The sequence below is a fragment of the Eptatretus burgeri genome, chromosome 11 (assembly GCF_056783735.1).
Source record: "Eptatretus burgeri isolate ZD-2024b chromosome 11, Ebu_testis_v1, whole genome shotgun sequence".
NCBI lineage: Eukaryota > Metazoa > Chordata > Myxini > Myxiniformes > Myxinidae > Eptatretus > Eptatretus burgeri.
The window spans coordinates 36,365,858-36,391,017 of NC_140971.1; the positions used below are offsets into that span (position 1 = coordinate 36,365,858).

The 25,160-nt window shown below is 44.5% G+C and overlaps 1 protein-coding gene and 1 long non-coding RNA gene across 5 annotated transcripts in view; one reads left to right on the top strand and one right to left on the bottom strand.

The window, feature by feature from the left end:
- LOC147016871 (ELAV-like protein 2) overlaps window positions 1-25,160 on the bottom strand; it is a 211,260-nt gene that overhangs the window by 181,884 nt on the left and 4,216 nt on the right. The gene's annotated exons all lie outside the window — the stretch shown is intronic.
- Window positions 1-25,160, top strand: part of LOC147016873 (uncharacterized) — a 65,491-nt gene that overhangs the window by 36,308 nt on the left and 4,023 nt on the right. For 3 of the 4 annotated variants that reach the window (XR_015049224.1, XR_015049225.1, XR_015049226.1), the window contains exon 1: window positions 3,703-4,220. The exons of the other annotated variant lie outside the window; for it this stretch is intronic. This is a non-coding gene — a long non-coding RNA (uncharacterized LOC147016873). Of the gene's footprint in view, window positions 1-3,702; window positions 4,221-25,160 lie in introns of those variants that run through there. 4 annotated transcript variants of the gene reach the window in all.

The following is a 25,160-nucleotide window of genomic DNA, read 5'->3' on the forward strand; positions in this document are numbered from 1 at the left end:
TGATTAGATTTTGGTCAAAATCAGTCAAAGGTCAAGGTCACGGTGAGGTCAAACATAATTCCGTAAATTCATGTGGAGAAATGGAGTATTTTTGCTTCGCTCGACGTTACGAGTTCGTTTTAACCTCGATTTTAATTTTGTCTTCGGTTTTTGCGATCGTTTTGGACGCTTAAAACTCGGTTCTCGAAATTCTGGTAAAAATCGGATGTTTTGGAGACGTTTTAAGATTGCATAAAAAATATTTCACTCGACGCGTCACGGGTCGTCCCATGATGCAGTGCGCTCGAGCAGACGCGTCGTTGAGTGACGTTTAGGTTTTGCTTGGAGAGATGGAGTATTTTTGCTTCGGTCGACGTTACGAGTTTGTTTTAACTTCGATTTTAATTTTGTCTTCGGTTTTTGCGATCGCTTAGGACGCTTAAAACTCGGTTGTCGAAATTCTGGAACAGCGATGAATAACTGATATCTATATAATAAATTATGTCTTTTATCAGATTCTTCTGAAAGGTAATACACCTATTATCTGGCATATCCTGCTTGTACTGAATCACTTTTTTAAAAATAAAAACAAAAAAATGGAATTTTTTTTATCAGAAATCTAGTTTTTGTCTGGGACTCATTATCTGCAAACCATAGTGTAAAATCGTAGACCACAATGAATTCAGAATTCAAGCTCCCCTTGGGCTTCTGACTGATTCATGCTTTTATTAGACAAGGTCAGAGGTCAGGTTGACGATTTCGTAAGTACCAGTCTATGACTACTTGTTTGTGTGTTTGTTTGTTTGTGTGTTTGTGTGTTTGTTTGTTTTTAGGCACGATAACTCAAGAACGGAAGGAGCTGCCAATGTCAAATTACACCACGTGATTCAGGAGGGTGATGGCTAGCGCTGCTTAGATTTTGGTCAAAATCGGTCAAAGGTCAAGGTCACAGTGAGGTCAAATATTCGATTTTTGATGGTTTGGTACAGATAACTCGAGAACGGAAGAAGCTACCAATGTCAAATTACACCAAGTGATTCAGGAGGGTGATGGCTAGCACTGATTAGATTTTGGTCAAAATCGGTCAAAGGTCAAGGTCACAGTGAGGTCAAACATGCAAAAAACGATAACTCGAGAATGGAAGAAGCTACCAATGTCAAATTACACCACGTTATTCAGGAGGGTGGTGGCTAGCGCCAATTAGATTTAGGTCAAAATCGGTAAAAGGTCAAGGTCACAGTGAGGTCAAACATCCAAAACATTCGATTTGTGATGGTTTGGTACAGAATCATCGTAGAAACTTCTGGTTTGCGTCGCTACCTTCTCTGGAGACAGCTTTTATTAGACAACGTCAGAGGTCAAGTTGACGATTTCGTAAGTACCAGTCTATGACTGCTTGTTTGTGTGTTTGTTTGTTTGTTTGAAGGCATGATAACTCGAGAATGGAAGAAACTACCAATGTCAAATTACACCACGTGATTCAGGAGGGTGATGGCTAGCGCTGATTAGATTTTGATCAAAATCCGTCAAAGGTCAAGGTCACAGTGAGGTCAAACACAATTCCGTAAATTAATGTGGAGAAATGGAGTATTTTTGCTTCGCTCGACGTTACGAGTTTGTTTTAACTTCAATTTTAATTTTGTCTTCGGTTTTTGCGATCGCTTTGGACGCTTAAAACTCAGTTGTTGAAATTCTGGTAAAAATTGGATGTTTTGGAGACGTTTTAAGATTGTATAAAAAATATTTCACTTGACGCGTCACGGGTCGTCATGTGGTGCAGTGCGCTCGAGCAGACGCGTCGTTGACCCACGTAAACGTTTTCCGTGTGCGCGCTGACGGTGTTTTCGATAAAGTTGGTGTTTAAAAGTCATTTTTTATCCCAATAAAGGTTATCGTCGCATGCCTGACTCGCTGAGCCGTCGGATTATGTAAAGATTGTTGGTGGATGGCCGAATATTTGGTTTTGTGACTTTGATAAAATAATATTGAATAATTGCGTGGAGAAATGGAGATTTTTTGCTTCGCTCGACGTTACGAGTTCGTTTTAACTTCGATTTTAATTTTGTCTTCGGTTTTTGCGATCGCTTCGGACGCTTAAAACTCGGTTGTCGAAATTCTTGTAAAAATCGGATGTTTTGGAGACGTTTTAAGATTGTATAAAAAATATTTCACTCGCGCATCACTGGTCGTCACGTGGTGCAGTGCGCTCGAGCAGACGCGTCGTTGACTCACATAAAACTTTTCCGTGTGCGCGCTGACGGTGTTTTTGATAAAGATGGTGTTTAAAAGTCATTTTTTATCCCAATAAAGGTTATCGTCGCATGCCTGACTCACTAAGCGTTCGGATTATGTAAAGATTGTTGGTGGATGGCCGAATATTACGGTTTTGTGACTTTGCTAAAATAATATAAAATAATTGCGTGGAGAAATGGAGATTTTTGCTTCAGTCGACGTTACGATTTTTGGTGGTTTGGTACAGAATCATCGTATAAACTTCTGGTTTGCGTCGCTGCCTTCTCCAGAGACAGCTTTTATTAGACAAGGTCAGAGGTCAAGTTGACGATTTCGTTAATACCAGTCTATGACTGCTTGTGACTTCTGAAATCTAAAGATTTCGTAAGTATGTTGATGACTTCCGTTTCTGTTTGTTTGTTTGTTTGGTTGTTTGTTTGTAGGCACGATAACTCGAGAACGGAAGAAGCTACCAATGTCAAATTACACCAAGTGATTCAGGAGGGTGATGGCTAGTGCTGATTAGATTTTGGTCAAAATCGGTCAAGGTCAAGATCACAGTGAGGTCAAACATAATTCCGTAAATTCATGTGGAGAAATGGAGTATTTTTGCTTCGGTCGACGTTACGAGTTCGTTTTAACTTCGATTTTAATTTTGTCTTCGGTTTTTGCGATCGCTTTGGACGCTTAAAACTCAGTTGTCGAAATTCTTGTAAAAATCGGATGTTTTGGAGACGTTTTAAGATTGTATAAAAAATATTTCACTCGACGCGTCACGGGTCGTCCCATGATGCAGTGCGCTCGAGCAGACGCGTCGTTGAGTTACGTTAAGGTGTAATTGCGTGGAGAAATGGAGATTTTTGCTTCGTTCGACGTTACGATTTTTGATGGTTTGATACAGAATCATCGTAGAAACTTCTGGTTTGTGTCGCTACCTTCTCTAGAGAAAGCTTTTATTAGACAAGGTCAGAGGTCAAGTTGACGATTTCGTAAGTACCAGTCTATGACTGCTTGTTTGTTTGTTTGTTTGTTTGTAGGCACGATAACTCGAGAATGGAAGAAGCCACCAATGTCAAATTACACCACGTGATTCAGGAGGGTGGTGGCTCTCGCTGATTAGATTTTAGTCAAAATCCGTCAAAGGTCAAGGTCACAGTGAGGTCAAACATTCGATTTTTGATGGTTTGGTACAGAGTCATCGTAGAAACTTCTGGTTTGCGTCGCTACCTTCTCTAGAGCCAGCTTTTAATGGACAAAGTCAGAGGTCAAGTTGACGATTTCGTAAGTACCAGTCTATGACTGCTTTTTTGTCTCTCTGTCTGCACAATATCTCATAAAGTTTAGGATGGATTTGGATGAAACTTGGTGGACATGTTGGGTGTGTGACAAGGAAGAATTGATTCAATTTTGGTGAAGATCCGAATCTGGATCCGATAATTTTAAAAGTGATTCTTCACCATTGAGAGATAGGGCCAAAAACGAATTGTAGAATGATATTTCAAAAATGTATTGGGCCCGATATGTTCTCTTGGATCAGGCATTGCGTAGCGGAGGTATGTGCTCTACTGAGTGCCTTTCTAGTTAAAATATGTGCGTTTAAAATTTGAACTTTTCGAGACTTGGGATGGAATGGAGAAGGTTACGGAGACATCATTACCTCCGCCACCGAAAGTGGACGGAGTTTATGCATTCACCTGTTTGTCTGTTGTTACTTCCGAAATCTAAAGATTTCGTAAGTATATTTATGACTTCCGTCATCTGTTTGTGTTGTTTGTTTGTTTGTTTGTAGGCACGATAACTCGAGAACGGAAGAAGCTACCAATGTCAAATTCGACCATGTGATTCAGGAGGGTGATGGCTCGTGCTGATTAGATTTTGGTCAAAATCGGTCAATGTTCAAGGTCACAGTGAGGTCAATCATTCGATTTTTGATGGTTTGGTACAGAATCATCGTATATACATCTGGTTTGCTTCCTTACCTTCTCTCGAGACAGCTTTTATTAGACAAGGTGAGAGGTCAAGTTGACGATTTCGTAAGTACCAGTCTATGACTGCTTGTTTTTTTGTTTCTTTGTCCGAATGTGAGCAGGATATCTCAAAAAAGTTGTTGATGGATTCAGACGAAACTTGGTGGGCAGGTTGGGTGTGTGACAAGAACGAACTGATTAGATTTTGATGAGGATCTGGATCCGGATCCAGATCTGGATACTAGAATTAAAAAAAAAAAATTCCACAAGTGATTCTTCACCATTGAGAATCATAATCTAAAGATAATCCACCAAAAACGATATAAAGCACGATATTTCAAAAAGTTATGAACGGATTCGGATGAAACTTGGTGGATGAGTTGGTTAGGTGAAAAGAACAAAACGATTCGATTTTAGTTCAGGTCCAGGTCCAGATCCAGCCTATCGGTGGGATCCAAAACGTAAACTGTTCAGCCTGGTGGAGGGATGCACTCTGTCGAGTGCCATTCTAGTTTTGTAAAAGGCTTAGCTTTATAGACATGTTGGTGTGGAAAATGTTTAACTTTATGGAACATTGATGTGTCATGCAAAATGTTTAGTTTTATGGGGAAGTTACATGGTATGTAATAACTTTACCTTTACTGGGAGATGTGAGATGGAATGTAAAATGTTTTGCATTGCAACAATGTGATCTTGTAAAAATGTGTTCCTTTTATAGAGACGTGATACAGAATGTACAAGGTGGCCAATAAATAACTGACACATTTCAAATTCAAGTAAAATCCAAAGCAATGCTGAATATATGTTTTTCTATCACAAATTATAAAAGGATTTCTGTTAGATTTATGAAGTTGGAGAAATGGACCTAATATTAAAATGGCAAGGATCCTGAAACTCGACTTCAAGTCTGGTGTCATAATTCAGGCTCAGACACTTCAAAATAATTTGCGATGTTAGAAAATGTCCTTCCAGGAACACGATACTCGTATGCCAAAATATTTTGTCAAACTGCTTGTGCACAAGCCTTGACTCTTCCAGGATGATCCAGAAACATCAATACACCTCACAAGATTGCAGTTGTGTGTACAGTATATGTTCAGCGTAATCTGTGCTGTTCGACAAGAAAACAGTCACAGGTATTTAACATTAAGACAACATCCCTTCAGTCCATGCTGAAGTATGATTTGCACATGTTTACGGACAAAATTCAAGTGTTTCATGAATTTAATGATGGTGATAAACGAAGCAGGATGGAATTTTGCGAAACATGTCTTCTGATGAGCGAGGTGGATGACAAGTTTAGTGAGAGACTAATCATGTCAGATGAAGCTCATTTCCAGCTGTCAGTGTATGTTAACAAAGCAGAACACCCAATTTTGGGCAGAAGAAAATCCTGAGCAGTTCCGCCAACAACCTTTATTTACACAGTGAACAGCGTTCATCCATTGGGACCATACTCTGTGCAGAGTTGGTGCTGCTGAAGCAGTCTCCTTGGCTATTGGGCACAATCCTGGATGGGTCACCACTTCGACATAGGATACCAGCAAGCTGGCACTCACTTTGCCGACCTCGGAAGGATGACAGGCAGAGTCAACCCCACATGGTATTAATTCAACAGCCAAGGGGGATTTGAACTCAGGATCCTTGGATCCCAAGCCCACCACCCTAACCATTAAGCCAACACCAGGCATATACAGTGAACAGTGTGAAAGGCATTTATTGGGTCGGAGTCATGGGGCCATTTTTTTTTCTGATGCCATTGGGGCATGTCACTGACATCTGAGTGATATCAAGAAATGATAAGCAATTTTCTTGCTCCAAAACGAACAGACATAGGATTTGATGATCAAACCTGGTTCCAACAAGGATGGGGCAACTGCTCGTGCATCAATGTCACTCCTGAAGGGCCTGTTCCCACATCTCATTTCACGATTTGGAGATAGTTCCATGGCCAGCCGAAAGCCTGGACTTGACTTGTGCCCAGTTTCTTCTTGTGGTGGTACCCTAAATCAACAGTATACCAGAGGAGACCAAGGACCATTAAAGATTTAAAGAAGCAAATGGAACAGGAGATAGCCTGTATTCCACTTGGAACTTAAACACTTGCCTGTGTGCATAAATGCAAAATGGAAATGATGGACACTTAAAAGGCATTGTTTTCAAGACCTACAGGAGGTATTTGTAATCTCCTGAGACTGTAGTTTCATATGATATGCTAATAGTCTCATTTTCTGTTAAAAGGCTCTCTTTGTATTAAATATAAATGTGTCAGGTATATATTGGCCACCATGTTTAATGTTTATCCTTGTGGAGATGTGAAATTGTAACGTTTTGTTTCATTAAGACATGATGGATTCGCCTAATAGAAACGTGATATTGCAGATGAGCGTTTTGGATGCCTGGTGTTTGCTTAGCAGTTAAGGTGGCTGGCTTGGGACCTAAGGGTCTTGAGTTTGAGCACCTGTTTCCGTTGAATTGACACCAGGCGGTGTTGACTCGGCCTGTCATCTTTCCGAGGTCGGCGAATTGAGTACCAGTGTACTGGAATAATAATAACCATTCGGGGTAACCTGCGTTGGAGTGGCGACCCGTCCAGGACCGTGCTCCTTGCCAATGAAACTGCCTCGGCAGCCCTATGTGCCTTTACGGCGCGAAAGGAATTGTTTTATATTGTTATTAGAGCATTTTGGAGAGGTGATATGGAATACAAAATATTTAGCCTCATGTGGAAGTGACATGGAATGTATAATCTTTAGCTTCATGCAGACGTGATATGGAATATAAAAGATATAGCATTACGGAAACGTGATGTTGTAAAACGTTTAGCTTTATGGATACGTGATGGTGTGAAACATTTAACTTCAGGCAGACATGATATGGAATGTAAAATGTCTAGCTTTATGCAGATGTAAAAAATGGAAACTTTAGCTTTATAGAGATGTAAAAAGGTATTGAAAATGTATAGATTTAGGCAGAAGTGATATTGTAAACTGTTTAGGTTTATGGAGACCTGATATGGAATTGATAATGTTAAGCCTTATGGAGACATTATATTATGAATCTTTTACCTTTACGTTTATGAGATGTGATATTGCGAGAAATGTTGAAATTTATGGAGACATGTTGATGAAATGTAAACTGCTTATCTTTGTGGAGATGTGCTTATGGAAGGGAAATAGTTTAATGCTAATGAAGTGTGATATGAAATTGAAAATATTTTGCATAATGGAGACGTGATATTGTAAAAGTATTGTAAAACGTTTGGCTTTATCATTTTCCCTAATTGGGTAGCCATAGAGTTCGATTTTGAATTTAGAACGCCCATACCCTTATAGCAGCTCACCAGAAAGAAGAACGGCCATTGTTGCCAGAGAGTTGAAAAGATTATATGTCGACATTGCCACACTCAATCGAATGAGACAACCAGGTGAAGAACACCTTAATGAACAAGAAGGAGGGTACACCTTCTTTTGGAAAGGAAAAAGACAGAAGGAGAGATGTATTCACATGCTTGGGCTTTGCTATTAAAAACGGGATTGTCAACAAACTCTTGGAATTACCTATGGGCATCGGTGAGCAACTCATGTCACCCTGGCTCAAATGAGTCAACATCCAGCATGCCACTCTCACCAGTGCTTATGCACTACCTCTTGATGCTGAAGATAAGACGAAAGAGGAGTTGTATGCAGAGCTTGACCAAACTCTGTCTGATGTTCCAAAAGACGATAAACTTGTCCTATAGAGTGTCTTCAATGTATGAGTTTGGGCATGACTGATATCTGGGAAGGCATGATCAGGAAAGAAGGTGTGGGGAAGACAAATTCAAATGGGATGCTACTTCTGATGAAATATGCGGAGGATGAGCTTATCATAAGAAACACCCTATTCCGATTGAATAATAAATTCAAGACATCATGGCAGCATCCAGGCTTGAAGCACTGGTGCACCTGAAAGACATCATTGTCTGTGCTTGTGATTTCAAAGATCTACGTATCTCAAAAACAATGAATAGTGCTGATGACGCATGCACCATCTTATCCACTCCATCATGTCGATCAAGTGTGCCACCAAGAGATCATCACAAAAAAAGAAAGCCAGGTACAAAATAAGTCTTCATCACCTTAAAGCTATGGTGTGCAGCCTGTGGCTGCTGGTTGCATCATTCTCTGATGGTGTGACTGTGTTGCTGATGCAGTGCCCTCTATTATCAGTACACTGGTACTCATTTCACTGACCTCGGAAGGATGACAGGCTGAGTCAACCCCACCTAGTTTTAATTCAATGGTGAAAAAAACAGAGGCTCAAACTCAGGACCCCAAGATCTTAAGCCAGTCACCTTTACTGTTTGGCCAACACCAAGCTTGATGCCTTAAATATTCAGCCAAACAAGAACTTCAACAGAAACGTCATGAGAATTTGACAGATTTTCCTGAAAGTGTGAAAGAGTACTCTCAGTGTCTCAAGAAAGCCGTCCTTCCTGCTTTTGAGTCGACCATTGTATATATATACCACCAAGAAACATCGATACTGCTTTGATGAAAATTGTAAAGAAATTGAGCACCTTATCGATCGGAAAAGAAAGGTCTTCTGGGCTTGGGAACAGGACGTCACATCAGATTTAAAAAAAAACAGGCATACTCTACAAGGCAGCAGAAGCAGAAGTTTGGAGAACAAGAGACTTGAAGAGCAAGTGGTCAGACAAGATGAAGGAGGTAGAGGATTTTACTGATGTGCCTGACTCACGTGGCTTCTTCAAAGTGACAAAACACAACAATCGAGGCACAAATTCCACAAGATCCAAAGAGAGCCAGACTGTCCTTAAAGATCAGAATTCCATCAATGCTCAATTGAGAGAGCACGTCCAGGAGCTCCTCAATTGTGATACCATAATCGATGAAGATGCCTTTAATTCTATCCCCCAACAACAAGTCCAGGTAGTTCTTAGAGAGCTTCCCACCATCAATAAGGTCAAGAAGGCCATCAAAAGATTGAAGAGCAAGGCAACAGTATCCAATGGGGTTCTAGCAGAGATTTTCAAAGTTGGTATAGAGGAGCATATGCATCAGTTTTATATTTTAATTTACAAAATCTGGGATGCTGAGGAAGTCCTCGTGAACTGAGAGATCCTATGACAGTAATCATCTTCAAGAAGGGTGACGAAGCTATTTGCGGAAACTACTGAGGCATACCATTCTCTCAGAAATGGGGAAAGTCATTGCAAGGATCCTTGCCAGTTGTGTATTACCTGTTGCAGAGGATATCCATCCAGAATAGAAGTGTGGCTTCAGACCTCACTGCATGACAGCTCCAGGAGAAATGTGAGCAACACAGGTCGCTCTACACTGTGTTCTTTGACCTAACAAAGGCTTTTGTTTCTCCTCCTCGTGTGACCTTGTGGAAGGTCTGAAGGAAAATTGGATGTCCACCAAATTGATAACCATATTGCACATGCTTTCTGACATGTCCACTGTTGTCCTTCATAACGGTGGTGAAACTTAACCTTTCAATGTAAAAACAGGTGTTAAGCAAGGTTGTGTCATCACCCCTACACTGTTCTGCATGTACATTGCTACCATACTTGCACTTATTAAGAACAAGCTCCTTGTTGGTGTGGAAATCACCTGTAGAATGTATGGGCAGATCTTTAATCTTGGTCAGCTATGATCTAAGAGGAAAACTACTACTATCTCAGTTATTGAACTCCAATTTGCAGATGATACTTCAGTTTCTGCTCACTCGGAAGGAGATCTCCAAACCATTGTTAACGTCTTCCTTGAAGCTTATAGAAAACATGGCCTCTCTAAACATAAGGAAGACCCAGGTCCTCAATCAAGCATCCAATATACACCTTGCCCAACGCCACCAAGTATGCCAGCCAACTTTGTTCAGCCATGCAGACATGTACGCTTCAGTCATGCCCAGTTTTTATTCCCCAGGAATTTTCTACATGCATCCAGAATTGTAAGGGAGCAACCTCAACGAGGCAGAATGTAGCTATTTGCACAGACCAAGTGAGAGAAACTTCAATATGCCCTCTCAGAAAAGGATTGGATCACCATCTCCATAGCACCTGAAATTCATTCCATCTGGCAATACTTAACGACAGCTTACTTTCTCTTATGTCTCAGTTTATCCCATCCAGTCTATAGCTTTCCTAGCTATCCTCTACATTCTGGTACACTGAATTCTGTGGAGAGGCAGTTGCAGTCAGGCAGCTTGCTTTTTCAACTTTGAAAACTAACCTGATTGAGGGCAACTTTCACTCATTCCATAAGGCTTAGCAACAAGTGTGTATCCATCCTGATAGTGCAGGGGCATATGTTTGCATGTTGGCAAATTATGTTAATTTGTGGCACCAATGTTTTTCTGACTCAGAATTTCCCACTGAACAAGAAAATCGTTGGTGCCAATTTTTTAGATATTTGACTACGTTTTTTCAGGTATAGACATCAGAACATATAATTGACCGATTCAGCAAAATTTTTGATATGTTTTTTTTAATATCTTTGATGAACCATGTCATGTTGCACCTCACAATGATCGATGTGGACCATGGTATACAATGAAAATGTCAGAATTTATACATACCATAGTTTAATTAAATGGTACTGTAAAATCCAAAATGGCCACCTCTAAATCATGAAATTCAGCGAATTGGCATATATGTATATATGCAAAATTAGTTAAGATAACAACACAGGTTATTTGTTGTAATAAATTACAGTTGTTGATCATGAGGAATCCCATTTCAGAAGAGTTATTTGATTGGATATCTTTAAATACAACTTAGCAGATAATTAATAAATAAATAAATAAATAAATAAATTATTGTTACGTTTGAGGGGGGGTATGCATTCAAAGGGTAATTAGGATGTTGAATTAGGTATTCCATGCTGTTCGAGTTTACCAGGATCTTGATGTAATAAGTAGCAATTCAGTGGTGATAAGTTGTCTAGTAAATGTCCATTTCTTAAAGGGGGAAATGATAATTGTCACGTAATTAGATAGGGATACGGGATAGGGTAAGTGTGTCTGCGTAAACCCCTTTTAGTATTCTCTGGAGGCTTGCCGTGACGTCACAGGACAGTGCTGCGGATGGCTCCGCCCCGTGATCACGATTGGCGGAAGGCGACAGCGGAGGGCCAATAAACGGCTCGATTGGAAGTGACGAGGACGGGAGCATAAAAAGGTTCTGGTCGGGGTCGAAAAGGAAGAGGAAGAAGATCGGGACAGAAAGACCGTTTTTTGGGGTGGAGGTTGTTGTGCTGGGAGCGTGCTTGTTGCGCTGATTCGGCCCTGGTTTCATCGTGTCTTGTAGCCTTGCTGAGCCTCGTGCCTCACCTTGGTTGGCTCCTGGGTTCTGCTGGCTCGGAGTACGGGGTCGAACGGCGGGCGGACCCGCCTCCCTCTCCTGCTCGCAATTTGGCGCCAGAACTGGTTCCCTGGCGGCTGTGAGCGGACTTGGGCCAACACCAGGAGGTCGACAGCACCACGGTTTCTCCTGCCCCCCCTGACGAGAGCAAGGCCAGCTCGTCCGACGCCAATCCAGGGACTGTTGCGTCCACACCACGGTCCAGCCTGACCACCAGAAATAGCTACGTTTTGTGTGTGTGTGTGTGTGTGTGTGTGTGTGTGTGTGTGTGTGTGTGTGTGTGTGTGTGTGTGTGTGTGTGTGTGTACCTGGCGCCTTGAAGGGTTTGAGATTTGTATATTCATTGGAATTGTCTGTGTTTTCCCCACGCCCGATCCCACACCATCCCGTCGAATCGCCCCGGATCCCTCTTCTTGCCGAGTCTTGTTATTTCTGGTTAGAGGAATAAACGTTATCAACTCAGTGAAAAGCGACTCATGCCACCTTCCTCGTCCCGTTTGCGGTAGAGCGATTAGAACCGCCATCTTTGGGTTATAAATAAATAAACCGCCTCCATCGTTTCGGCTCATTCTACGTTGGCGGGACTGTTGAAGTCCCGTGAACGTCACATTGGTGTCAGGGTGTTGGATGTTCGAACCCCTCTAAATTATATTCGGTATCGGGAGAATATACCAGTACTGAAATCTCGCCACGAATTGGAATATAAAATTACTACAGAAAAGCGCGGGAAAATTTTGGCGGGATTTTTCAAATTAAATTTCATTGGCGGCAAACGGGACTTCTGCACCATGGCGGATGTGCAGATGTTTGAGGAGGAAGGCCACGTGTCTGGCAGTGAGTCGGGGGAAGAAGGGAGAAACGGGGGTTGGGTTGGAACCTCCCCCATTCCGAGCGTGGACCGTGCTTCATCGCCCGTAACAGGGCCGGCAGCGCCGGAAACCGGTGCGATGACGATCCAGACAATGTTGGAACGTTTAATAGGGGACATGACGGCACAAATAGCAAATCAATTCATGACACAGAGGGCAGAAATGACGGCACAGAGGGCAGAAATGATGGCAGAAATGGCAAATCAATTCGTGACACAGAGGGCAGAAATGACAGATCAATTGGGGGTAATGGGGGAACAGTTGGGTCCACGGATTGATTTAATGAGGGATGAATTGGGGGAAAAGATGGAGAAAATGAAAACTGAGATGCAGGAGTGTGTGGATGTTAAATTGGGAGAAATACAAAGTAAATTCGAGGATAGATTGGAGGAAACAAAGGTAGAAATTACATTGGAGGGGGAAAATATACGAAAAAAATTGGTAGATAAAATTGATGCAACGAACATTCGGGTTGATAAAGTGGATGAAAGCCTGGAACGTCATCGTGCCTGTGTGGATGCTCGTATGCAGCTGCAAATAGAAGAGTGGGGAGAGCTGAGGAAGCAAGGGATGAATTTGGCGGAGGAGGTAAAAGGATTGGAGGCTCGTTTGGACGAACAAGATAAAATTATGAGCCAAGATGAAGTCTTGGATAAAGGCCTGGTAGAGCCGTCTTTTGTAAGTAGAGTATCTGGGTTGGTTGAGGAGCAGCTACAAACTCGCGACGGAGCCTTGGAGGAGGTTGTGCGGGCCCAGAAGATCCTGCGGGAAGAGGTGAATCGGTCCATTCAACATTTGGAACAGGAGGCAAAATTGACCCATGAGACCCTCACCACAAAACATCTTTGGCCACAGTGGGCTCCGAAATTGGATACGCAGCCACAAGGGTGTTTGATCCCTGGGCTGGATTCGGACAAGGGAGAAACTGGGAAGTGGGCCACCGGGAATGTGATCCCCCTGGTAAATTTCGATGGGTCAGGGAGCGTTGAAGCTTTTCTGACGCAATTTGAGTGTATTTCCCGACTAAACGGGTGGAATGAGCGGGAACGTACAGGGAATTTGGTGGCAACGTTGCGGGGACCAGCCGCAGATGTGTTAAACGTGATCGCGGAAGGGATGTTGACCAGCGCCCACATTTGCGAGGCATTGAGCCGTCGGTTTGGGTTTGCAGCGAACTGTGATCTGGTGCGGGCCCAGCTCCAGCACCGCAGATTAAAGCCAGGTGAGACAGTGCAGGAGCTGGCGCAGGACATTTACCAATCAGTCAGGATCGCGTATCGGGACCTTACAGTGGAGGCATGGGACAGACTGGCACTAGAGAAATTTTTAGCTGCTCTTCCTGACCCTGAGGTCCGAGCGCTGGTGCAGCTACAGGATCCACCCACCGTGCACCGAGCGGCCGAGTGCGCAGCCAGGCTGGCCTCGTGGAGTCGGCCGGGTCGGGTGCCAGAGAGGCCATCGGTGATGGTCCGACAGGCGGAGATTCAGGATCAAGGAGAGGGGCTTGGAGAAATTGGCATTACCCAAATGTTTCAGGAAATTTGCCAGAAACTGTCAAGTTTGATAAGGGGTAATTCGGTAGTTGGTGCGCCAAAGCGGCGGGGTCCAGCCCAGCCAATAGAGCAATTTGATTTTGGCCGAGGGGGTCCGGAACCGGAAGAGACATTACACCGATACCCACGGGGGCCTTTTATGGGGAGTTGTTTCCGGTGCGGGCGAAGAGGACACATGCAACGATATTGCCGGAACCCGGCGATGGAGAGACCCTCCAATAGACTTTCAAGCCCGGAGAGGATGAATCCTCCTGCCGAACCGCCAGGTCTATCCGAGGTGCCCTTACCTCGGTCGAGTCTGGAAATCACTGTCGCGGGTCGGGGAAACTAGATCGGGCTGAGCATACAGGGCCATGCTTGGCTGGTGAGATTGTGGCGAAGTGCCCTCCCTTGGTGAAAATAGTGAATTGTGGGAAAATTGGTGTGGGGAATTTGCGGGTAAGGGTAAAGATAGAGGGAGAGTTTTGTGAAGCAGTGGTGGACACGGCTGCAAGTGATACCGTTATTAGCCCACTAGTGTTGGACCAAAGTGTTGGAGGTTGGGGCAAAATCGATAGACTAGCAGGACACAGTCTCCAACTGGCTACGGGAGCAACGACGCCGATAATGGGTCGTGGGGTTGTGAGGATGGAATTGGGCAGCCTAGAGGTCGATACGGTGGTGTGGGTGGCAGAAGTGCATGACCGATGCCTTCTGGGGTTGAGTTTCCTTGTGGAACATGACTGCCAACTAGACCTGGGGCGGGGTCACATGTGGCTAGGGACTGAAAAGCTACGGTTGGAGGGACTGGGGGAAGTCGAGGAGACGCAGGGGGCGCGACTGGAGATGTCGCGCACCGTGACCGTGGCCCCCAGGTCTGAGACCATGGTGTTGGCCCGGATATCGGCAAGGACCGATCACGTGGGCCAGCTCGGGATGGTGGAGCCGTGGAGCTCGGGGGAAACTGAAGGATTGATGGTGGGTCGTACACTCGTGGATACACATCAGCCCATGGTAGTGGTTCGGTTGCTCAACCTGTCTGACAGCCCTCACACAGTGAGGGGCGGAGCTGTTATAGCAAAGTGTAGCAGTGTAGTGGAGATCACCAGAGGGGACGGAACCACAGACTCGCCAGGTCAGCCGGGGTCGGGGCAAAATTTTGGAAAAACATATTGGCCAGAGGGAGTAAGGGACATGGTAAAGCGAGCAGAACAGGGGTTAACAGCGGACCAGGAAAGGTCATTGCACAATTTGGTTGGTGCTAATGTGGATGTATTCTCTCTCTCTCCCGAGGATTTTGGACGCACGAGTCTAGTCAGGCACCAAATTGACACTGGCGAGGCTCGACCTGTTCGACAGCCTGCACGACGGCTACCTCTTGCAAAGAGGGATGAGGCTGAAAAACAGGTGGAAAAGATGAAGGAGGCTGGAATTATTGAGCCCTCGGTAAGTCCTTGGGTGTCACCCATTGTGTTGGTGAGAAAGAAGGACGGGACCATTCGGTTCTGTGTGGATTATCGCCAGCTCAATCAAGTGACGCTCAAAGACTCGTATCCCCTGCCACGTATTGATGATACACTCGATGCCATTTCCGGCTCAAAATGGTTCACTACATTGGATTTGAAGAGTGGCTACTGGCAGGTGGAAATGGACAAACAAGGGAGGGAGAAAACAGCATTTACCACAGGGAAGGGCCTCTGGCAGTTTGTCGTCATGCCTTTCGGATTGTGCAATGCCCCCGCCGCATTTGAACGTCTGATGGAACGCGTTTTGATTGGGCTGCCATGGCAAACATGCCTGATCTATTTAGACAACGTTCTTGTCCACGCTCCCACATTTGAGCAGGCCGCCAAAAATTTGGTGGAGGTTTTCAGGCGATTGAGGGGGGCCGGGTTAAAACTGAACCCTGGGAAATGCGAAATTTTTAGGAAAGAGGTCGTTTATCTGGGTCACGTGGTGAATGAGAGCGGTGTGGCCACAGACCCAATGAAGGCAGTGGCAGTAAAAGAGTGGCCCACCCCCAGAAATGTAAGAGAGGTCAGAGGATTTTTGGGCCTCTGTTCTTACTATAGGAAATTTGTGGAAAATTTTGCAAGTATTGCAAGACCATTGCACCAATTGACAGAGAAGGGAGCTAAATTTGTGTGGTCAGAAAACTGCACCAAAGCATTCAATCACCTAAAACAACGTCTGATAAAAGCCCCAGTTTTGGCGTATCCGGCCGAGACTGGCCAGTTCATCCTTGACACGGATGCTAGTCAGGGAGGATTGGGGGCGGTCCTGTCTCAAGTCCAACAAGGTGTCGAACGAGTGATTGCCTATTATAGTAGGGCTCTGTCAAAGCCCGAGCGAAATTATTGCGTCACTCGCAAATAATTATTGGCCTTGCTGTCTGCAGTTGGACACTTTCATCCTTACTTGTACGGGAGGGAGTTTGTGATCCGGGTTGATCATGCCTCCTTGCAATGGCTTCTTCGGTTCAAGGAGCCGGAGGGCCAAATTGCAAGGTGGCTTGAGAAACTGCAGCAGTACAATTTTGTTGTGCAACATCAGCCCGGCAAAACACATGCCAACGCAGATGCTCTCTCTCGGCGACCTTGTTGGCAGCACCAATGCAAATTTTGTGAACGTCAAGAGAATAGGGATTTGATTGGGCAGGAACAAATTGATGCATGCCTATGTGCCGCCCGAGTAACCCGTCGGACTCTGCCACAACCACCTCCTGAATTTGGTAGTGTCGATTGGAAAAAGGAACAGAAGGAGGACCCTGTTTTGGGCCGCCTCTGTAATTGGCTAGAGGGTGGAAAACGGCCTGCGTGGGAAGAAATTGCTTCGCTTGGAGCGCAGGTGAAGGCGTATTGGGCACAATGGCAGATGCTCCAGCTGAAGGATGGCATTTTGTACCAGGAGTGGGAATTACCAACGAGTGGAAATGCTTCCTGGTTGTTGGTGGTACCTTCGAAATTGAGAGAACAGGTGATGGGTCTTGTACATGGAACACGAACGATGGGACACTTAGGTGTAACCAAAACACTAGCGAAATTGAGGCAGAGATTCTATTGGGTGAACTCGGGCAGCGACATCCAAAAATGGGTACGTTGGTGCGACCTCTGCCGGGGGAAGAAAACACCACCATGCACACGTAAGGCCCCCCTCCAAATTTATAATGTAGGAGCACCACTTGAGAGGGTAGCGGTTGATGTGGTCGGGCCCCTACCCACCACCCACCGAGGCAACAAGTATATTCTGGTGGCAATGGACTACTTTACCAGATGGCCGGAGGCCTATGCATTGCCCAATCAGGAAGCACGGCTGGTTGCCCAAGCACTAGTGGAGGGGTTCTTCACCCGTTTTGGAACTCCGAGGGAGCTGCACACAGACCAGGGCCGGAACTTCGAGTCCGAACTCCTACGTTCAGTGTGCGAGCTCCTCCAAATTCACAAGACTCGGACAACTCCTCTAAGGCCACAGTCGGATGGGATGGTGGAAAGGTTTAATAAAACTCTGCTCACCCAGTTAGCTTTCTTTACTTCCCAGAATCAGCAGGACTGGGACGAACATCTCCCCTTTGTCCTGATGGCATACAGGACTGCGCAGCATGAGGCCACGCGCTGCACCCCTGCCTTGCTGATGTTTGGTTGGGAGATGCGGGTCCCTGTTGATTTGTGGCTGGGCGTGACACCTGAAACCCCAACGTGGACCTCGGCAGAGGGTTATGCTTCCAAAATACGTAAGAGCATAGAGAAAGCTCATGACTTTGCGAGGGAGCGAATCGGTTTGGCTTACTCGCGTGCTAAATTGAGATATGACTCTCGGACACACGCCCCCCGATTCCTCCCTGGAGACGTCATTTGGCTCTTCCGGCCACAGAGGAGGAAGGGTGTGTGCCCGAAACTCACCCCCCCCCCGGAAGGGCCCCGGTGTGATACTCCGACAGGCAACCGATGTAGTTTTTAAAATCCAGATGGGCCGCCATGCACTCCCACAGATCGTCCATTGTGACCGATTGAGCTCTTACATGGGTCGGGATATTCCGGATTGGATAGAGCATGTGAGGGGAGGATTGGCCGCTTCTGCGCGGGAGCTTGGGCCCGGGCAGCCTCCTGCCCCATGTGCTGAAAGTGAGAGTTTGTAAGTTCTGCTGGGTTTTAGAGTGACAATCGGGACAGTGGGTAATTGGTAACCAAGCGGGCACGAGTGGGTGTCCAATGGCTGGTGCGTGGATCGGGTGAGGAAAAGTGCTGTGTGAGTTGTTTCAAGTAAAGAAGTGAAATGTATGGTGCACACATTGATTTTTTTATTGGACATGGTGTGGTAACAGAGAAGGTCATGGTCGGTGAAGTGTTAGAAATGCAGGTGTCACATGTAAGGCCGATGGGGTGGGGGAGTCATGTGGGTTTTGTGGGTGGGGATGATGTGCTTGTCCACAGGGATTGCTGAAGCTCACGGTGAGCGGGAATTGCGACCCCCTTCAAGGAGATTCACCCCTGGTGGCTAATGGTGACAGTGTCTGGAGGCAACTGGGAGAGGGTCTGGTTGGGCGACCAAGGCGGGTAGGACCTTGGCGACCCAGGAAGGCCAGAGGAGCCAGTGAGACCCCTTCCAGTGTGTTGTACGGGATGAGAGCTGATGGCTACCAGGGGGGTGGGAATCAAAGGGAGCGGGGCGGAGAAACGTCCGGGTTGGACTAAAGCTTACCTGTGGGCATGTTTGCACCTGAGATGCCCCCATTATCTTGTGGTAACCCACCCCACGGCCATGACGGGATTCAGCCTGCATCATTAAAATGGGGACCATGACCTAGAAATGTGATGATGACCATGGTGTGAGTGTTGTGAAGATGTGTGAGTCCCACTCGATCCCGCACAACTTGACATGTGCAGCAAGGGCATGAGGTCCGCATAATTTTGGGGCAAGCAAATTTGAAAATTGGCTCCCTAGGTAACACTGGGTCTATTAGCATCCACTGGGGGAGGCGGTCAGGTGTAAATATCCCATGAATAGTGTCGTTAAGGCTTAGAGTAGGAATGTAAAGTATAAGTGTTGTGTTTTGTTTTTTGGGGAACCTTTTGTTTCCCCTCCCCAGATCACTGGAAGAGTGTTGGGCAAGAGCGATGATCCAGAGGATGGAGTGCAACTTCGCTCAGTGCTCTCATGTGATCAAACAATAAAAAAATAATAAAAAAATGAATGATTGTTTCGGCGAGGATAAGGCCATAAGGGGGTAGTACATTAAGCAGGATAGGTAAGTTAGCTGCAACTCGCTGCCCATTGCCCCTCCTACTTTATTTCGTTAGGTTAATTAGGTGTGTCAGTAAGTGTTAAGGCTGGTATGGTAGCACCTGTGATATACCTTGCAGGAGCTGCGGTACCAGAGGAGGGGGCAGTGTTACGTTTGAGGGGGGGGGTATGCATTCAAAGGGTAATTAGGATGTTTAATTAGGTATGCCATGCTGTTCGAGTTTACCAGGATCTTGATGTAATAAGTAGCAATTCAGTGGTGATAAGTTGTCTAGTAAATGTCCATTTCTTAAAGGGGGAAATGATAATTGTCACGTAATTAGATAGGGATACGGGATAGGGTAAGTGTGTCTGCATAAACCCCTTTTCGTATTCTCTGGAGGCTTGCCATGACGTCACAGGACAGTGCTGCGGATGGCTCCGCCCCGTGATCACGATTGGCGGAAGGCGACGGCGGAGGGCCAATAAACGGCTCGATTGGAAGTGACGAGGACGGGAGCATAAAAAGGTTCTGTTCGGGGTCGAAAAGGAAGAGGAAGAAGATCGGGACAGAAAGACCGTTTTTTGGGATGGAGGTTGTTGTGCTGGGAGAGTGCTTGTTGTTGCGCTGATTCGGCCCTGGTTTCATCGTCTCTTGTAGCCTTGCTGAGCCTCGTGCCTCACCTTGGTTGGCTCCTGGGTTCTGCTGGCTCGGAGTACGGGGTCGAACGGCGGGAGGACCCGCCTCCCTCTCCTGCTCGCAATTTGGCGCCAGAACTGGTTCCCTGGCGGCTATGAGCGGACTTGGGCCAACACCAGGAGGTCGACAGCACCACGGTTTCTCCTGCCCCCCCTGACGAGAGCAAGGCCAGCTCGTCCGACGCCAATCCAGGGACTGTTGGGTCCACACCACGGTCCAGCCTGACCACCAGAAATAGCTATGTTGTGTGTGTGTGTGTGTGTGTGTGTGTGTGTGTGTGTGTGTGTGTGTGTGTGTGTGTGTGTGTGTGTGTGTGTGTGTGTGTGTGTGTGTGTGTGTGTGTGTGTGTGTGTGTGTGTGTGTACCTGGCGCCTGAGAGGGTTTGAGATTTGTATATTCATTGGAATTGTCTGTGTTTTCCCCATGCCCGATCCCACACCATCCCGTCGAATCGCCCCGGATCCCTCTTCTTGCCGAGTCTTGTTATTTCTGGTTAGAGGAATAAACATTATCAACTCAGTGAAAAGCGACTCGTGCCACCTTCCTCGTCCCGTTTGCGGTAGAGCGATTAGAACCGCCATCTTTGGGTTATAAATAAGTAAACCGCCTCCATCGTTTCGGCTCATTCTACGTTGGCGGGACTGTTCAAGTCCCGTGAACGTCACATTATTATCTTACTATTTGCTGATTATACATTTTTTTAGAAAATAGACAACATCGCAGCTATATAAACTATATATTAATGCCCTTACAATAATTTTGTGCATAAGATTCACAATTTTCTTTATCTTTCAGAGAGTGGATGACATCACAGTTATATTAATCATAATACTCGTGCATAAATCACACAGTCATGCCAATACAATCATTATGTGCATTTGGTTAACAAGTTTGCTTTACCTTTCTTGCTTCTGTTTATTTCAGATGTACTTACATGTGCTGTACCAGACCAGTAATCATAAAAATTGAGGTATCTCTCTGAAATCAAAATGGACAAACCTCATTCCAAGCATCCTCGTGTAACTTCAGAGACAAACTATGCAATATGTCTGAAGTGTCAAGTTCCAGGTGGACAACTGGTTGCCAATCCCACCTCATATGACAAGTTCCTGGACAGTGTTCATGAGCGTGCAGGTTATGGTGATCCTGGTTATCTACCATTGAGTAGCAGACTCCTAGATGTTGATGCATCAGATCTTCAATCATATGGGGCATCTTGGCACAGGGAGTGCTTTCAAGAGACTGTGCATAAGCTCAAAATTGATCGTGCGAAGACGCGATTTCAGAAAAGTACAGCCACCAAAGATTCTGCCATTCTGCTATCATCTCCAGTAGGCCGTCCATCATCTTCCCAAGCATCAAAATGTGATGATAACTCACCGTGTTCAGATGCCACAACAGGGATGAAGCCATTCACCCGATCATCATCAGTCTCACGTAACAAGATGCAATGTATATTCTGAAGTGGAGATGGAACGACAAAACAATTGCATGAAGTGTGTTCATTTGACGTTGGAAAAAAATCTACGACGCTGTCCAAATCAGTGATAATGATGAATGGAAGGTTTGATTACAAGCCATATCACCAAATGACGCTCGGGCCATAGATGTAAAATATCATCTCACCTGCTACGTGAAACATGTACAGCGTCAACCACAGCAACAAACGTTGAATCCTCACCAAGTGGATCAGAAACAAAGGAATATTCTTGCCGACATCGAGTTCTTCAATGTATTGAAAAATGTACTTCACTCTGGCAACATTGTTTCAATGAATGATGTCACCAACACCTACATTGGCATCCGCAGAATGCATGGAGTGGTAGGAGGAAAATTGATTCAGAATAAACATGTTAAAGATCTGATCAAGACACACCTTGAAAATGTTGAATTCTCACGTCCCAGTGCGAGATGATCTGAAATGTTATGCTCCAAGACTACGAAAGATTCTGCCATCAGAAAGGAAATTGACTCCCGAAGTATGGAACAGAACATGAAAAGCATTTTTGAATGTGCGAATACTCTCGAAAAGGACATTCTTCGTGGCAGAGAAACGCCATGGGTCTTTGACGGATCACTTAACAGTGGAAGTAGAGATGATAACGTCCCAGCATCCTTGACAGCACTGCTCCGATGGGTGTTAGAAGGGCCATCTATGTCCTTGGCTGATGAACGTGCAAACCACATTGATAGAGCAACCATCAACATTGCACAGAACATAATTTATGAAGTGAAAACCCAAAGGCAAGTGACACATATACCCAAGAATGTGAACTCATTTGCAGAATCCGAAAAATTGCCACCTACAAAAGGAGCACTGGAACAACACATCAAGCGAGCTCATTATTAGGCTATGGTGTGGTACCATGATGAAATAGCCAAACCCAAACTACTAGAACCATCAGAATATGGTTGGACATTAGAGAACAACCTATACAGGCCAGTGATAACCCATCTACCACCTGCACCAAAGGCTGTGCTGGAACTTGTGAGGTGCAAATGTGTCAAACAAATGTTAAGAACGGCTCGTTGTTCCTGCAAGCGAGTAAATGTTGTACGTACAGAGACGTGCAATTGTGAAGCAACTGCTGACATCTGTGAGAACACTCAACAATCAGCAGCCTCTGATTCAGATGACAGTGATGATGAACTATAATGATGAACTCTGAAATAATCTAAAATATAACACTTAAGTTGGCCAAGCGGCATGCACCAATTTCGTTCAATAAATTTGAAAATACACTATATTTTCCATATTTTAAAATATATAACAATTTATATAAGATAAGTAGCATGATAATTTCCTGCCAAAATTACTCTGTACATCTCACCAGTCATTTTAAGGTGCTATATGAAATACTTATAATGAAGTTTTGAAAAAATAAATTTTTGTAAGAACACGATCACGGTCATCTCGTATTTTCTGGAAAAAATCACACTAAACATGCATAAAAAAATTGGCACCAAGATTTTTCAATATCAACATACTCCTGTAGTCACAAAAAAAACCTTACAACATAAAGTAACATAGTTTGTAAACATGACCATGTATCTCAACATATGCCCCTGCACTATGAGGCAAGTCAGAAAACATCATCTTCCAAATCTCAAGGCTGAACTTTCCAACTAGTTTTCTTTCATGGTGGCACCTTGGCAAGTCTGTCTCTGGTATATGCTCCACCTTTGTCCTGTCCCTCACCTCAAATGGCTATGCTGCAGACTCTGCCAGAGATATGAGATAAGGCAGAATGTCTAAACTCTTTGCCTCCAGATCTCATATACCCAATCCCTCTCGCTCTGTTCCCATCTTACCGATGTCCCAACTGTCTGCTCGATTCTGTGTCTATCTCACCCAAGAAGGTAGAGAAAGGTCTGTCCAACATTGAACCTGCTTCGGTGACAGGCTCAGATGGCATCATCTCCCATGTTCTCAAATCCTGCCCTGCAATTCTTGCTTCCCCTCTTTCTGCCTGTTCAGTCTGTCGTCCTTTGGCAACCCTCCACTCTGCATGGAGGTCAGCAAACATTATTCTCATACACAAGAAAGTTCCAAAAACAGTCCCTACCAACTATATGCCAGTGAGCTTGCTTCCAATCATAATAAAATATGCAAATTGGTGTGTCTATCTGTCTGACCACAATACATTCAGTTGTTACTTATCCATTATCAAACAAACTTGCCAGCGGGACTAGTGGACACACAACAGAGATTGTGGCGACTTCATTTGCTCTTCTCCCAAGGGGGTTTTCTGCCTTTTTTTGTATACCTTGTTGAGGCTCGTATGAGAGCTAATACACAACGCACAGCAAGGGGGGCATGAGACAAGAGGGGTGTGCGTGGGAACAGGGCCGGATTTACTTGCTTGTCGGCCCTAGGCCAAACATTATCAGTGCCCCCCCCCCCCAAATTTTTTTTATATATATATATATATATATCGTAATATTGTAATGTAAAAAAAAGAATTACAACATAATGTAACACATCAATAATTTTTAATCAAATTAGTTCCATATCAAGTACATCAAAGTAAATCAAGTTCCATATCATGTACATCTCTTACACATAAGAATAATGGAAAAATACAATGAAACTGAAGCATAATAAATTTTGCAAGCACAACTATGTGAAGTTCAAAATTACATTTTCCTGATTTTTTCTATGGCAAATTTGTCAATGATACTGTTTGTGTCAAGGGATTGTAGGAGGTCAGATTCAATGCATAGTAATGAAAATGAGTTAAATCTGGTTTGTCCCAAAGTTGATCTCAGGTGATTTTTCACCCTAGACAGAGTAGAGAAAGACCTCTCTCCTTGACAGTTTGTAATGGGGATGGTAAGGAACATTCTTACCAAGATACTAATGTTTGGAAAGGCAGTTGTCAAAATACCATCTTTAGACCTCAACAAAGTGGAAATGTTTGTCACTGACCTGTCAGATTCAGAAGACAAAATGTCTTTAAACTGCAAAAATTCATCTAAAACAGATGCTTCCAGGTCACTGGAATAGATACTGACAAGGAGTTCCAGTTGAGCTTTGAGGTCATCATAGTTCATAAAAAAAGGTTGTCAGCTTTGGAAGTGATTGGAGTTGTGCAGCTTTGGTTTCTTTTAACTTTCTCTTTTGTGAGCCACTCATATATTTCTTCTGGGACAACATAATTAATCTATCTCATGAGAATCCCCAAGATTCCAAGAATAATCTGTAAGCATAAAGTAATAATAAATTAGTTCAAGTCCAGTATAAGAGATACCAATATCACAAAATAAGAACACAAAAACACACGTAATATAACAATGAAGTCCACTAAATACAACACGTAATGTATATAATCTACAGATAGATAGATAGATAGATAGATGGTGGGAAATGGGCACTTAAAAATGTACTGTTATATTTTTCGTTACCTTATTTTATTTTATTCATTTTGCTATAGGGCCTATTAGCCTACTCCTTGGCCGATCAGAGAACCCACAAGTCCCCGGTGGGCTCCCAGTTACTGGGGGCCCTAGGCCAATGGCCTATTTTTGCGGATTGGAAAAAATTGGCCCTGAGTGGGAAGGACAAAACAGTGGGGAACAGAGACATTAAGAGATATGTGGAAGGGAGAGGGATGGGGCGGAGAACACGGGGTATACTTAATTACATTAAAGAGACTTTCAGGACAAAAAGTAGGCAATTTGAAGTAGGTGGGTTTGGGGTGGATTAACGGGGGTAGAAAAGATCGAGGTTTTGGATGGGGGAAGATAAGAGGTGGTGGTGAACGGCTGTTTTGAAGGCCTGGAGGGAAG